Source organism: Schistocerca cancellata, chromosome 9 (assembly GCF_023864275.1).
Source record: "Schistocerca cancellata isolate TAMUIC-IGC-003103 chromosome 9, iqSchCanc2.1, whole genome shotgun sequence".
Taxonomy (NCBI): Eukaryota; Metazoa; Arthropoda; class Insecta; order Orthoptera; family Acrididae; genus Schistocerca; species Schistocerca cancellata.
This window is the reverse complement of record NC_064634.1, coordinates 330,463,404-330,479,697: the sequence shown is the minus strand read 5'-3', so window position 1 is coordinate 330,479,697 and position 16,294 is coordinate 330,463,404.

The window sequence follows — 16,294 nt, the reverse complement described above, 5'->3', positions numbered from 1 at the left end:
AGGAGGGCTATGCGTGAAGCGTTCAGTGAATTCGAAAGTAAAATACTAGGTACCGAATTGACAGAAAATCCTAGGAAGTTCTGGTCTTACGTTAAATCAGTAAGTGGCTCGAAACATCATGTCCAGACACTCCGGGATGATGATGGCATTGAAACAGAGGATGACAAGCGTAAAGCTGAAATACTAAACACCTTTTTCCAAAGCTGTTTCACAGAGGAAGACCGCACTGCAGTTCCTTCTCTAAATCCTCGCACCAACGAAAAAATGGCTGACATTGAAATAAGTGTCCAAGGAATAGAAAAGCAACTGGAATCACTCAACAGAGGAAAGTCCACTGGGCCTGACGGGATACCAATTCGATTCTACACAGAGTACGCGAAAGAACTTGCCCCCCTTCTAACAGCCGTGTACCGCAAGTCTCTAGAGGAACAGAAGGTTCCAAATGATTGGAAAAGAGCACAGGTAGTCCCAGTCTTCAAGAAGGGTCGTCGAGCAGATGCGCAAAACTATAGACCTATCTCTCTGACGTCGATCTGTTGTAGAATTTTAGAACATGTCTTTTGCTCGAGTATCATGTCGTTTTTGGAAACTCAGAATCTACTATGTAGGAATCAACATGGATTCCGGAAACAGCGATCGTGTGAAACCCAACCCGCTTTATTTGTTCATGAGACCCAGAAAATATTAGATACAGGCTCCCAGGTAGATGCCATTTTCCTTGACTTCCGGAAGGCGTTCGATACAGTTCCGCACTGTCGCCTGATAAACAAAGTAAGAGCCTACGGAATATCAGACCAGCTGTGTGGCTGGATTGAAGAGTTTTTAGCAAACAGAACACAGCATGTTGTTCTCAATGGAGAGACATCTACAGACGTTAAAGTAACCTCTGGCGTGCCACAGGGGAGTGTTATGGGACCATTGCTTTTCACAATATATATAAATGACCTAATAGATAGTGTCGGAAGTTCCATGCGGCATTTCGCGGATGATGCTGTAGTATACAGAGAAGTTGCAGCATTAGAAAATTGTAGCGAAATGCAGGAAGATCTGCAGCGGATAGGCACTTGGTGCAGGGAGTGGCAACTGACCCTTAACATAGATAAATGTAATGTATTGCGAATACATAGAAAGAAGGATCCTTTATTGTATGATTATATGATAGCGGAACAAACACTGGTAGCAGTTACTTCTGTAAAATATCTGGGAGTATGCGTGCGGAACGATTTGAAGTGGAATGATCATATAAAATTAATTGTTGGTAAGGCGGGTACCAGGTTGAGATTCATTGGGAGAGTCCTTAGAAAATGTAGTCCATCAACAAAGGAGGTGGCTTACAAACACTCGTTCGACCTATACTTGAGTATTGCTCATCAGTGTGGGATCCGTACCAGATCGGGTTGACGGAGGAGATAGAGAAGATCCAAAGAAGAGCGGCGCGTTTCGTCACAGGGTTATTTGGTAACCGTGATAGCGTTACGGAGATGTTTAACAAACTCAAGTGGCAGACTCTGCAAGAGAGGCGCTCTGCATCGCGGTGTAGCTTGCTCGCCAGGTTTCGAGAGGGTGCGTTTCTGGATGAGGTATCGAATATATTGCTTCCCCCTACTTATACCTCCCGAGGAGATCACGAATGTAAAATTATAGAGATTAGAGCGCGCACAGAGGCTTTCAGACAGTCGTTCTTCCCGCGAACCATACGCGACTGGAACAGGAAAGGGAGATAATGACAGTGGCACGTAAAGTGCCCTCCGCCACACACCGTTGGGTGGCTTGCTGAGTATAAATGTAGATGTAGATGTAGATGTAGAACCACAACGTCAGAATTGCCTGTCTAGTGCGTTCACCTTACTAAGGCCAAACTGATCGTCATCTACCGCATCTTCAATTTTCTTTTGCATTCTTCTGTATATTATTCTTGTCAGCATCTTGGAGGCATGAGCTATTAAGCTGATTGTGCGATAATTCTCGCACTTGTCAGCTCTTGACGTCTTCGGAATTGTGTGTATGCTATTTTTCCGAAAGTCAGTTGGTATGCCACCAAAAAATTCTAATGGAATGTTATCTATCCCTTTGCCGTATTTGATCTTAAGCCCTAAAAAGCTCTTAAATTCTTTTCTAATACTGGATTCCCTATCTCTTCTAAATCGACTCCTCTTACTATCACATCAGACAACTAGTAACCCTTCTTTCCACCTATTCCGCTCTCTCCACTGCATTTAGCAGTGGAATTCCCGTTGCACTGTTAATGTTACTACCCTTTCTTTTAATGTCATGGACGACTGTTTTGACTTTCCTGTACTGGAAGACTGTTTTGACTTTCCTGTAGTCTGAGTAAGTCCTTCATATTTTTCATGCAGCTATTTCGTCTTAGCTTCCCTGCACTTTCTTTCTGTAACCAGCGTTTCCAGGAACATTTGTGTACTTCCTCCTTTCATAGATCAACTGATGTTTTTCTTCTTTTATCCATCATTTCTTTGCAGTTACCTTCTTTGTACCTATTTTTTTCTTTCCAAGTTAAGTGATGGCACTTTTTAGAGATTCCTATTCAACTGTACAGCCTAGTGAGCTATTCCTTACTGCTGTATCTATAGCCTTACAGAATTTCAAACGCATCACGTCATCCCTTAGTACTTCTATATCCCACTTCTTTGCTTAATGATTCTTCTTGACTAATCTCTTTCACTTTAGCCTACTCTTCATCGATACCGCATTGTGATCTGAATCAATATCTGCTCTGGGTACGCATTAAAAGCCAGTATCCGATTTCCGAATGTGTGACCATGATGTAATATAAATGAAATGTTCAGCATCACCCGGTATTTTCCAGGTGTACATCCTCGTCTTGTGATTCTTGAACAGAGTATTCGCTGTACAGAACTCTATTAGTCTTTCCCCTCACTCACTCCTTGTCCCAAGCCCATATTATCACGTAACTGTTTCTTCTACTCTTCTCAATACAATCGCATTCCAGTTCCCCACGTCTATTAGATTTTCCATCTCCCTTTATTTACTGTATTGCCCTTTCAATATCCTCACACAGTCTCTCTCTCTCTCTCTCTCTCTCTCTCTCTCTCTCTCTCTCTCTCTCTCCCCTCCATCTTCATCTATCATCTACATCTTGCGACGTCAGCTTGTACACCTGCGTTATCGTTGTCGATGTTGGCTTTCAGCCGATTCTGATACGAACAAAACTATCACTGAATTCAAAAAATGGCTGAGCACTATGGGACTTAACATCTATGGTCATCAGTCCCCTAGAACTTAGAACTACTTAAACCTAACTAACCTAAGGACAGCACACAACACCTAGCCATCACGAGGCAGAGAAAATCCCTGACCCCGCCGGGAATCGAACCCGGGAACCCGGGCGTGGGAAGCGAGAACGCTACCGCACGACCACGAGATGCGGGCTATCACTGAATTGCTTGCGGTTACACACTCTCTCTGACCTACCTTCCTACGCATGACGAATCCTACTCCTGTTGCGCCATTTTCTGCTGCTGCTGATATTACCCTGTCTTCTTCCCATTTCAGTTCACTGACATCTACTGTATCTATATTGAACCTTTGCATTTTCCTTTTAAGATTTTGAAGCTTCCCTACCACTTTCAAACTTCTGACATTTCATGGCCCGACTCGTAGAACGTTATGGTTTGGTTCGTTATTCAATCTCTTTCTCATGGTCACTTCCACCTTGGGAACCACCTCGTGGAGATCCGAATTCGGGACTAGTCCGGAGATTCTCAATGGAGAGGTCAACGCGACACTTTTTCAGTTATAGGCCACTTGTCCTATGGATACAAATCATGCGACTTTAATGCAGTGGTTTCCATTGCCTTCTGCATCATAATTGCTGATTCTTCTGGCTTTAGGGGCAACTTCTCTCCCCAGGGTTCTGAACCTCTGTCAGCTTCTCCGCATTCTTTGACAAGGCCGTTAACAAATTGATGGTGACTTCCTATACCGAATGTCTTCTGCCGCCAATGCTGATTATTAATCAAAATTTAAGCGATGGCGGGTTCGAACGGCGATCGAGAACGCAGCTACCCCCAGACAACTGGCTCATCACTTGTAGTGTCGTAGCTTAACGGTGTTGCCGGTGCCGGCGTCTCAATGAAGATTTCTATGGGCGCCGCAAGCGGCACTTTGAACATCACCACCAATAGGGCGACCAGACCAATGAAGAACTTCCAGACCGCCAACGACTGACGACAGCCATGATGGTGTCGTTAGGAGAGGTGTACATCTGGGCATCTTCTTCTAGCTGGTGATTAATTTCGTATTCTTATTGTCCGCCGCTCGTGGTCTCGCGGTAGCGTTCTCGCTTCCCGAGCACGGGGTCCCGGGTTCGATTCCCGGCGGGGTCAGGGATTTTCACCTGCCTCGAGATGACTGGGTGTTTGTGTTGTCCTCATCATTTCATCATCATCCAGGAAAGTGGCGAAATTGGACTGAGCAAAAATTGGATAATTGTACGGGCGCTGATAACCACGCAGTTGAGCGCCCCACAAACCAAACATCATCATCATCACATCGTATTCTTATTAGTGTCGAACGTCACACCGAGCTGTTGATAGCTACCTCTTCCGATAAACACATACGCACACCCGTATCAAGCCTCTGCTTATAGCTAGGCCGTAGCTGGCACAAGTTGTCATTAGTGTAGCAGTTATTGAGCAAGACGTTGAATAACACACGTTTATTTAAAGTGCACTTGTGTCAACTAATCTGATTGTCTGTTCAGATTCCTACGGTGACGAATCCCACTTGCCATCTTTCACAAATTTGTCATTAGCAATAAGGACGTAAAATTTGGCTCCTCGGAACAAAGCATTTGCCAACGCGCACCATAACAGTATCAGCAAGACAATGCACCCTGTCATAAAGCAGTGTCTGTGATGCAATAGTTAGTGTGCAATAACATTCCTGAAATGGGATGGCCTTTTCAAAGTCCCAACCAGAACCTAACAGAAGAGCTTTGGAACGATATAGAACGCCGACCTCGGTCCAGACATCAGGGTGTAAAATCAGTACCTTCTACAAAAAAAAAAAAAAAAAAAAAAAAAAAATATGGTTCAAATGGCTCTGAGCACTATGGGACTTAACTTCTAAGGTCATCAGTCCCCTAGAACTTAGAACTACTGAAACCTAACTGACCTAAGGACATCACACACATCCATGCCAGAGGCAGGATTCGAACCTGCGACCGTAGCGGCCGCGCGGTTCCAGACTGTAGCGCCTTTAGCCGCTTGGCCACCACGGCCGGCTACCTTCTCCAGTTTCGGCTCTTGAATCTTCCACCATTCCAACGCGGAAATTCAGACTCCTTATCGAAAGTGCCCCCAGCGGAATTCAAGCCATCATAAAGGCGAAGATTGGACACACTTTGCATTAATGTCAACTGATAGGTGGATAAATGAACATCGTTCCTTATAATTTTGAGTTGGACATTTTTGTAGTGATTTTAGATTATAAATATGTCACCCCTTCTATTTCTCTCCGTCAACGAGTTAAAGCACTTTTCTTTTAAACTCGATTTGTATTGAAAGAGCTGACCGTCTGTGAGGGATCCTGAGTACTATTTCGATCCACTGAATTTGACAATAATCTAGCGTTCGCAGTCATTAGAAATTGCAGAAATACTCTCTTAATTAATAAGGCTTTCGTAATAATGACGTATGACATGTTTTTGCCGGACGAAATGGCGTCTCACGCCATCATAATATAAGATTCAAATGGTTCTGAGCACTATGCGACTTAACTTCTGAGGTCATCAGTCGCCTAGAACTTAGAACTAATTAAACCTAACTAACCTAAGGACATCACAGACATCCATGCCCGAGGCAGGATTCGAACCTGCGACCGCAGCTGTCACGCGGTTCCAGACTGAAGCGTCTAAACCGCACGGCCACACCGGCCGGCTCATAATATAAGAAGCAATTCTGCATAGTATTACGTTACTTAGGCCAGTGATCATGATAATTCGAGTTTATTAAAAAGTATGGTAGGAAAACTGACTACAACCGGTTAAAGTTTTACACAATGTTCATTTTAATGCTGAACTATAAGAAATAAAAGTTACGCAATAATTTTTGTCTAATGTCGTTGGCTTCCACGACGTCTTTTTTGGATAAAATTGTAGTTTACAATGACATGGCCCTATACTTAAAATTATTTTCTTCCAAAAATATTTTGTTTTATAAAGTAAAAAACACCTAAAACTTAAAATGAAGCCGTGGACTTGCAATTCTGGACAACCAACGACCACGAAATGAGTGGTGTTGTCAATTTGCTTTAGGTAAGTTACACTGGAATAAAGGCCTGTCAGAAAAAAGGACGCCCCACAAACTTCACATTATAGCAAACAACTTTTCAAACTGAACTGTCGCAAAACTACTAGCCTATCAGTTACACCCTTCTTCCATTAATGCCATCAATTTTTCCTGTAGTGTATGGCGTAAGAAGAAATCCGAGACGAAGAAGTATAATGCAGAAATCTCAAACAGATGGATCAATTCCAATTAATTTTTATTTCACGAAACATACACTGCTTATTAATAATTGGGGGTTAAAGTATCGATTACCATCACTAGAGCACTTATAATTCCGTAAACGTCGGCTAGTGCTCGAACTAGCAATTGTGAGCAAGACGGCTAGTATACAGCCTAAGTTTCTCTGCGATCCTGAGTTCGGAAAAACTTCTAACATTCTGCGTGGTGTCTGTTTGTTCTACACTCCTGGAAATGGAAAAAAGAACACATTGACACCGGTGTGTCAGACCCACCATACTTGCTCCGGACACTGCGAGAGGGCTGTACAAGCAATGATCACACGCACGGCACAGCGGACACACCAGGAACCGCGGTGTTGGCCGTCGAATGGCGCTAGCTGCGCAGCATTTGTGCACCGCCGCCGTCAGTGTCAGCCAGTTTGCCGTGGCATACGGAGCTCCATCGCAGTCTTTAACACTGGTAGCATGCCGCGACAGCGTGGACGTGAACCGTATGTGCAGTTGACGGACTTTGAGCGAGGGCGTATAGTGGGCATGCGGGAGGCCGGGTGGACGTACCGCCGAATTGCTCAACACGTGGGGCGTGAGGTCTCCACAGTACATCGATGTCGTCGGCAGTGGTCGGCGGAAGGTGCACGTGCCCGTCGACCTGGGACCGGACCGCAGCGACGCACGGATGCACGCCAAGACCGTAGGATCCTACGCAGTGCCGTAGGGGACCGCACCGCCACTTCCCAGCACATTAGGGACACTGTTACTCCTGGGGTATCGGCGAGGACCATTCGCAACCGTCTCCATGAAGCTGGGCTACGGTCCCGCACACCGTTAGGCCGTCTTCCGCTCACGCCCCAACATCGTGCAGCCCGCCTCCAGTGGTGTCGCGACAGGCGTGAATGGAGGGACGAATGGAGACGTGTCGTCTTCAGCGATGAGAGTCGCTTCTGCCTTGGTGCCAATGGTGGTCGTATGCGTGTTTGGCGCCGTGCAGGTGAGCGCCACAATCAGGACTGCATACGACCGAGGCACACAGGGCCAACACCCGGCATCATGGTGTGGGGAGCGATCTCCTACACTGGCCTACACCACTGGTGATCGTCGAGGGGACACTGAATAGTGCACGGTACATCCAAACCGTCATCGAACCCATCGTTCTACCATTCCTAGACCGGCAAGGGAACTTGCTGTTCCAACAGGACAATGCACGTCCGCATGTATCCCGTGCCACCCAACGTGCTCTAGAAGGTGTAAGTTAACTACCCTGGCCAGCAAGATCTCCGGATCTGTCCCCCATTGAGCATGTTTGGGACTGGATGAAGCGTCGTCTCACGCGGTCTGCACGTCCAGCACGAACGCTGGTCCAACTGAGGCGCCAGGTGGAAATGGCATGGCAAGCCGTTCCACAGGACTACATCCAGCATCTCTACGATCGTCTCCATGGGAGAATAGCAGCCTGCATTGCTGCGAAAGGTGGATATACACTGTACTAGTGCCGATATTGTGCATGCTCTGTTGCGTGTGTCTATGTGCCTGTGGTTCTGTCAGTGTGACCATGTGATGTATCTGACCCCAGGAATGTGTCAATAAAGTTTCCCCTTCCTGGGACAATGAATTCACGGTGTTCTTATTTCAATTTCCAGGAGTGTATATCGTGTCTCCCTACCACTTTCGCGCAACGACGCTCTGAGCGTGTTTTTTAGGGAATTGACTAGTTTGAACCTGGGACCTGTTGCTGGTAAGGAGACGCCAGACCACACATGACATGTAGAATTCAGAAGAGTTATGAGAGACTAGCGATGATATAACCAAATACTTAATGATTGCAGCGTCAGCTCCACTGCACTCCCTGTAAAAGAATCTTAATACTAACTAAATTTAGTGGAAGGGGTTCAAGGCTTTCCTATTTTTAGTTAGCTGGTAAAATAACGTCGAAAAAGCAATTAAGTTTACCATTGGAAATTTTATTCTACTCACAAAACATTGTTTATAAATTGCACTGTTGGTAAAAGGAAATGTTTTAATACAGGATGGTGAAAAACAACAGCGTTCAACAAAAATGTGAACGAATATTCCCTGAATGGGTTTCCAAGTTCTACAATGGATCGAAGGATGACCTATGCCATAACACATCTATAATCTCGGTTTAAATTAAGTTTCACAAAAGAGAAAACTATCAAAATGGTCTACAGTTACCCTCAATTATCTTTAATTACGTCGCCGGAGATGAAGAGGCGGGGAAAGTATATGAGGATAATTCAATACGTAAAGGGAGATGTGAAAATCTAATAGTCTTGGAGGATTGGAATACAGTTGTAGTGAAAGGAGTAGAAGAAAGAGTTACGGAATAATATGGGCTTAGTAGTAGGCCAGCGTTTGAAGATACCGCTTCAGTTATAATACTTCCTCTTCTCCGTTCATAGGTAGCACGCCGCGGCACTCAGGTGTCACAGCACCAAGTTACTACACCTGAAGATGGGTTTACAAGAACCCGAAACCGGTCGTGTGATAGTAAAAGAACTTTACAACTGAAGCGGTATTTTCAACCTTTGGTATAATGATCAGTTGCGGATTTTGAACCAACAGGATTGTTCGTAGTAGTAGCAATGAGAGAAGAGAAAGACCAATTGGGTATTGCAATAGATTTCGGCTAGTAATAACGAATACTCTGTATAAGAATCATAAGAAGCGGAGGTATACTTGGAAATGGTCGGGAGTGGGGAGGGCGTGGGGGGGGGGGGGGACGAATAAACCGTTTAAGAATCACAAGAAGCGGAGATATACTTGGAAAAGTTAGATTTCATCGTGCTAAGTAGAGATTTAAAAATCAGATACTGGATTGCAAGGCGTCCCACGAGCAGCTATAGACTCAGATAGAAATTTAGTGCCACACGGGGTACCCGCGCGGTCTTGGGCGTCTTGCCATGGTTCGTGCGACTGCCCCCGTCGGAGGTCCGAGTCCTCCCTCGGGCATGGGTGTTGTGTTGTCTTTAGCGTAAGTTAGTCTAAGTTAGTTTAAGTAGTGTGTAAGACTAGGGACCGATGGCCTCAGCAGTTTGGTCCCTTAGCCATTCACACACATTTGAACATCAAAATTTAGTATGAATGAATAATAAGCTGAAGCGTAACAGATTAGTCAGCTAGATACGGAAGAAATGAGATACGGAAGTCTTAAGGAATGAAGAGATATGCTGGAAGTTCTCTAAGGCTACAGATTATGTAATAAGGAATAGCTCAGTAGGTGGTTAAGTTGAAAAGGAATGGATATTTCTAAAAAGAGCTATTGTAACAGTTAGAAAGAATCCATAGGTTCAAAGAAGGAAACTGCGAAGAAACCAAGGGGAGCAGAAAAAATACTTCAGTTGATCCATGAAAGAAGAAACTACGAATATTTTCGGGAAATTCAAGAGCACAGAAAAGTAAGTCACTGAGGAAAGACATAAACAGGAAATACAGGGAATTTAAGACGACATTTCTACATGTAAGATTAGAAGAAATCGAAAAGGAAATGACTGTCGTAAGAACTGACTCAGTATACAGAAAAGCCAAAACAACCTTCGATGAATGTGGAAGCAAGGGTGGTGGCATTAAGAATGCATTTGGAAATCCACTGTTAAGGGTAGAGGATAGAGAGGGTACATGGAAAGAGTACACTGAAGGCCTCTACGAGGAGGATAATTTCTATGATGTGGTAGATGAACAAACATGAGTCAATATAAAGGAGATAGGAGATCAAATATTAAACCTGACTCTGAGTCTGATGCTAACGTAACTCGACATTGTGAGCAGCCTATAGTGGCTTGCCTCCTATGTTTCCTATTTTAAAGCCTTGTGACTAAAGCTTTATCACTTGGTATTCATTTTATACGTGAAATGCCAGTTTGAATGTTTTACTTCTGATGAAGGCATTCTTAGTACTACCGAAACCTAGTTCGAAAGATTTCATTTTTTTCGACCGAGGGTTGTTATTGCTTTAATTTTACTAAAAGTTCTGACAAGTGCAGGGTTTATCGCATAATCCGCTTAACAGCTCATGAATCCAAGTTGGTGACAAGATAATACGCAGAGGAATGGAAATCGAGGATGTGTTAAACGATGATCTATTTAGCTTTAGAAAAGGTCAAGGCACCAAAGTGGTAATTCTGACGTTTTGGTTGATAATGTAATCAAGACTAAAGAAAAATGAAGACTCGTTCATAACATTTGTCGGCCTTCGACGAAGTTAAATGGTGAGATATCCGAAAATCTGAGGAAGATAGGGTTGAGCTGTAGGGACAGACGGGTAATATGCAACATATACCGACAACAGCCAACAAGGAATAACAAGAGTGGAAGACCAAGAATGAAGTGATCGGGTTAAAAAAGGTGTAAAAGGTGCAGATCAGGGATGTAGTCTTTCGCCGATACTCTTGAATCTCTACATCGAAGAAGGGATGATGGAATTAAAAAATGACTATAGAATAAGGCTTGAGAGCAAATCGAAGAAAGACGAAAGTAATGAGAAGTAACAGAAATGAGAACAGCGAGAAACTGAACATCAGGGTTGAGGGTCAAGAAGTAGATGAAGTTAAAGTAATTCTGGTACCTAGGTAGCAAATTAATCCATGACGCAAGGAGTCAATAATCGAAGAAGCAAGGACGACATCACATATTGGAATTGGCAAATGAACGTTTCTGTTCAAGAAAAGTCTAAGAGTACCTACATAATCTTAATCTGAGGAAGAAATTTCTGAGAATGCACCTCTGTAGGGCAGCATTGTATGCTGGGAAAACTGGAAAAGAAGAAGATCCAAGCGACTGAGATGTGATGCTAAAGAAGAATGTTGAAAATTAAGTGGACTGATAAGGTAAGTAACGAGGAGTTACAGCGCAGAATCGGAGAAGAAAGGAGTACATGAAAAACACTGACACGAAGAAGGGATAGAGTATAGGACATCTGCTAGGACATCAGGAGATAACATTCATCGTACTCCAGGGAGCTGTAAAGGGTAAAAACTGCAGATGAAGACGGAGATTTTAATACATACAGCAAATGAGGACGAACGTTGCAAGTGTTCTTCTGAGATGAAGAGGTTGGCACAGGAGAGGAATTCGTTGTGGACCGCATCAAATCAGTCAGAGAATGATGATCCAAGAACTAAAAAATTTAAATATTAAAGTCGTTTAACTTGACAAATTGAATTGCAGATATATTGTTGTCACTGTTACCTCTTTCAGACTTTCATTATACATTATATATTTAATTAACGTCTGGGAAACAGGGAAGTCAAAACCATGGGCATTAAGGGAAAATATTCGAGAACTGTTGTTGGTAATGAAATATCAGGACAAGCTGTGAAGTATATTGTAACTCCCTAGAGGACGGTTGAAATCTGGTTTCGCAGAACAGGGCGGATCAGCTTGTGGAAAGGGCCCAAATCAGTTGCTGTTAGTTGCACAAACATAGAAACTTAATTTTGCTGGAACACTTAATCACACATGCCCTCAAAAAATTCAGAAACAATATGGCTGAAGGCCAGAACACAAGTTATTAAAATTGCCTTAAGAAATACACACGGCTGAAGGCCTTAGTTACAAAATAGAAGAACTGAGGGCATAAGACCTGGAGAACAAGAATTTCAGTAAGAAAATTTTAAAAAGTTTTAAACAAATGACCTTTCAGATTTTAATTTAAGACGGCTGAAGGCCTTATCTTAAAATATTTCACATAAGGTTCGAATGAAGGCCACATAATGAACATTAAAACAAACTAAATTAATACACTGCTCAAGACCTCGCACAGTTGAGACTAAAAGAAAATCACAATTCAAAACAACATAACAGTGGTGCTCGGCCTGTGGAGGAAACTAAGTTTAGCTGAGACAGGCAGCCAAGCGAAATACTACTGAATCATCGGATGGCAACACGACCAAGGAACGGCTCAAGGACCGACCAACAACCTAATCAATTCCCTTCCGCCGACCAACGGCACGACGTCGGAAAATATTAGCCGGGGACGAAGATACCAGCAGCACTACGTCTTCAAAATTTGGATCTTCATACAGCCAAGGCACAATAACCACTCAAAAATACAAGCAAACACGAAAGGCTCTCGAACTACACACCGTGCCGGACAGCAACACGGCGAGGAAACATACTCTCCCACCCGACCGACAGCCTACTCCAGTACGCAGACAGCATTCATAACTGCTCAGTGGAAATCACAGAAACTACACACAATTCGGCGTAAACACTTGCACCAAGAACTCCGACTATCATAAACCCAATCACTGTGGAACAACAAGGACGAATCACAAGTCGACACACGCAGAGTTTCGATAAGCGGTCGACGACCAAATACATGTCTCTCAATGAGACGACCGACCGAACGACCATCCAACGGTCGTTCCCACTCCAATCTCTTTCCGTCGGACAGTTCATGTGTGTCGCCAGCGGTCGGCGAATACCGGCCGTCCGCACTCTCTGGCGCTCCGTCCCGTCTGAACCGCCGACACACGACGTGCAGGAAATACTAGCGGTTCATCAAACATAATACGACAGTGCTCTTATCGATACGCGCTGCTGCTGTCACTCACGGGCAGGCAAGCCAGCAACTTAGTGACGCCTGTAAATGGAATAAGAAATGAGGCGACTGTTCCGTAAAGAGAAGCTGTCAAGCAAGAAACGTCATGAACACGAGCCGCGCACGGCTCAACGATGTAACACATGAATATGGTAAAGAAGACAGCCGAAATGCTACCATTGTTCTAGTTTAGTATGTAACGCTCGTCAGGTTCCCAAAAAGAAAACAACGGAAGAAATCTGTTTGAAGATTTGTATGGCGATGGTTGTTCCTATTTTATTTAATTTTATACTGCTTATCGAGCCTGAACAGATCAAGGCCTTTTATTACATCTGACCTGAAGCTCCACATACCAAAGATATTAAAAACCCTTACGAATAGTAATAATGATAACTGACACTGATAATAGTAATAATAATAATAATAATAATAATAATAATAATAATAACAATAATAACACGAAGAGACACACGTGTTAGATATAGAAGAGAAATTTCAGCTGACATATATAGAATACAAAGACACAAATACAGACATTAGACCATTCTTGCATAGACCGCCAAATAACCCACAAGTCGAAACAACAATAAAAACTATCAACACAATCATACACAACAAAATAAATGAAAACACAACTATGGAAGAGTTACAACTACTGGTTTATATAGGAGCACTCACTACACTAAATATACACACTAGGCAGAGATCAGAACAAACCAACACACAGAAGAAACGCACAAAACCAGCATGGCAACACAGGTTACAGATCAGAATAGAAAAACTGAGAAAAGACATCGGACAGCTAACACAATTTATAAGAAATGAAATATCAGACAAAAAACGAAAAAGGTTAGGTAAAATCTCACAACAAGAAGCAATAGAGCAATTAGATGAAAAAAAGCAGAAATTGCAAGCATTGGCCAAACGACTTAGAAGATACAAAAAAAGTGAAAATAGAAGGAAACAAAACCAAACATTCAACACAAACCAAAAGAGATTTTACCAAACAATGGATAACACACACATTAAAATAGACAATCCACCAAACATAACAGACATGGAACACTTCTGGAGCAGCATATGGTCAAACCCGGTACAACATAACAGGCATGCACGGTGGATACAAGCAGAAACAGACACATACAAGATGATACCACAAATGCCTGAAGTGATAATTTTGCAACATGAAGTCACCCGAGCAATTAATTCTACACACAATTGGAAAGCCCCTGGAAATGATAAAATAGCAAATTACTGGCTAAAGAAGTTCACCTCAACACATTCACATCTAACTAAGTTATTTAACAGTTACATTGCAGACCCATACACATTCCCTGATACACTTGCACATGGAATAACCTATCTGAAACCTAAAGATCAAGCAGACACAGCAAAACCAGCTAAATATCGCCCCATAACATGCCTACCAACAATATACAAAATATTAACTTCAGTCATCACACAGAAATTAATGACACATACAACACAGAACAAAATTATAAATGAAGAACAAAAAGGCTGCTGCAAAGGAGCAAGAGGATGTAAAGAGCAACTGATAATTGATACAGAGGTGACATATCAAGCTAAAACTAAACAAAGGTCCCTACACTACGCATACATTGATTACCAAAAAGCCTTTGATAGTGTACCCCACTCATGGTTACTACAGATTTTGGAAATATACAAAGTAGATCCTAAATTGATACACTTTCTAAACACAGTAATGAAAAACTGGAAAACCACACTTAATATCCAAACAAATTCAGATAGCATCACATCACAGCCAATACAGATTAAGCGTGGAATATACCAAGGAGACTCATTAAGTCCTTTCTGGTTCTGTCTTGCTCTGAACCCACTATCCAACATGCTAAATAATACAAATTATGGATACAATATTACTGGAACATATCCACACAAAATCACACATTTGCTATACATGGATGATCTAAAACTACTGGCAGCAACAAATCAACAACTCAACCAATTACTAAAGATAACAGAAGTATTCAGCAATGATATAAATATGGCTTTTGGAACAGACAAATGTAAGAAAAATAGCATAGTCAAGGGCAAACACACTAAACAAGAAGATTACATATTGGATAACCACAGCGACTGCATAGAAGCGATGGAAAAAACAGATGCCTATAAATACCTAGGATACAGACAAAAAATAGGAATAGATAATACAAATATTAAAGAAGAACTAAAAGAAAAATATAGACAAAGACTAACAAAAATACTGAAAACAGAATTGACAGCAAGAAACAAGACAAAAGCTATAAATACTTATGCTATACCAGTATTGACCTACTCATTTGGAGTAGTGAAATGGAGTGACACAGACCTAGAAGCACTCAATACACTTACACGATCACAATGCCACAAATATAGAATACATCACATACATTCAGCAACAGAAAGATTCACATTAAGCAGAAAGGAAGGTGGAAGGGGATTTATAGATATAAAAAACCTACATTATGGACAGGTAGACAATTTAAGAAAATTCTTTCTAGAACGAGCAGAAACTAGCAAAATACACAAAGCAATCACTCATATAAATACATCAGCTACACCATTGCAATTTCATAACCACTTCTACAACCCTTTAGATCACATAATATCAACAGATACAAAGAAAGTAAATTGGAAAAAGAAAACACTGCACGGCAAGCACCCGTATCATCTGACACAGCCACACATCGATCAAGACGCATCAAACACATGGCTAAGGAAAGGCAATATATACAGTGAGACGGAAGGATTCATGATCGCAATACAGGATCAAACAATAAACACCAGATATTACAGCAAGCATATTATTAAAGATCCCAACACCACAACAGATAAATGCAGACTTTGCAAACAACAAATAGAAACAGTAGATCACATCACAAGCGGATGTACAATACTAGCAAATACAGAATACCCCAGAAGACATGACAATGTAGCAAAAATAATACATCAACAACTTGCCATAAAACATAAACTAATAAAACAACACGTTCCCACATACAAGTACACACCACAAAATGTACTGGAGAATGATGAATACAAATTATACTGGAACAGAACGATTATAACAGATAAAACAACACCACATAACAAACCTGACATCATACTCACCAATAAAAAGAAGAAATTAACACAACTAATTGAAATATCCATACCCAACACAACAAATATACAGAAGAAAACAGGGGAAAAAATTGAAAAATACA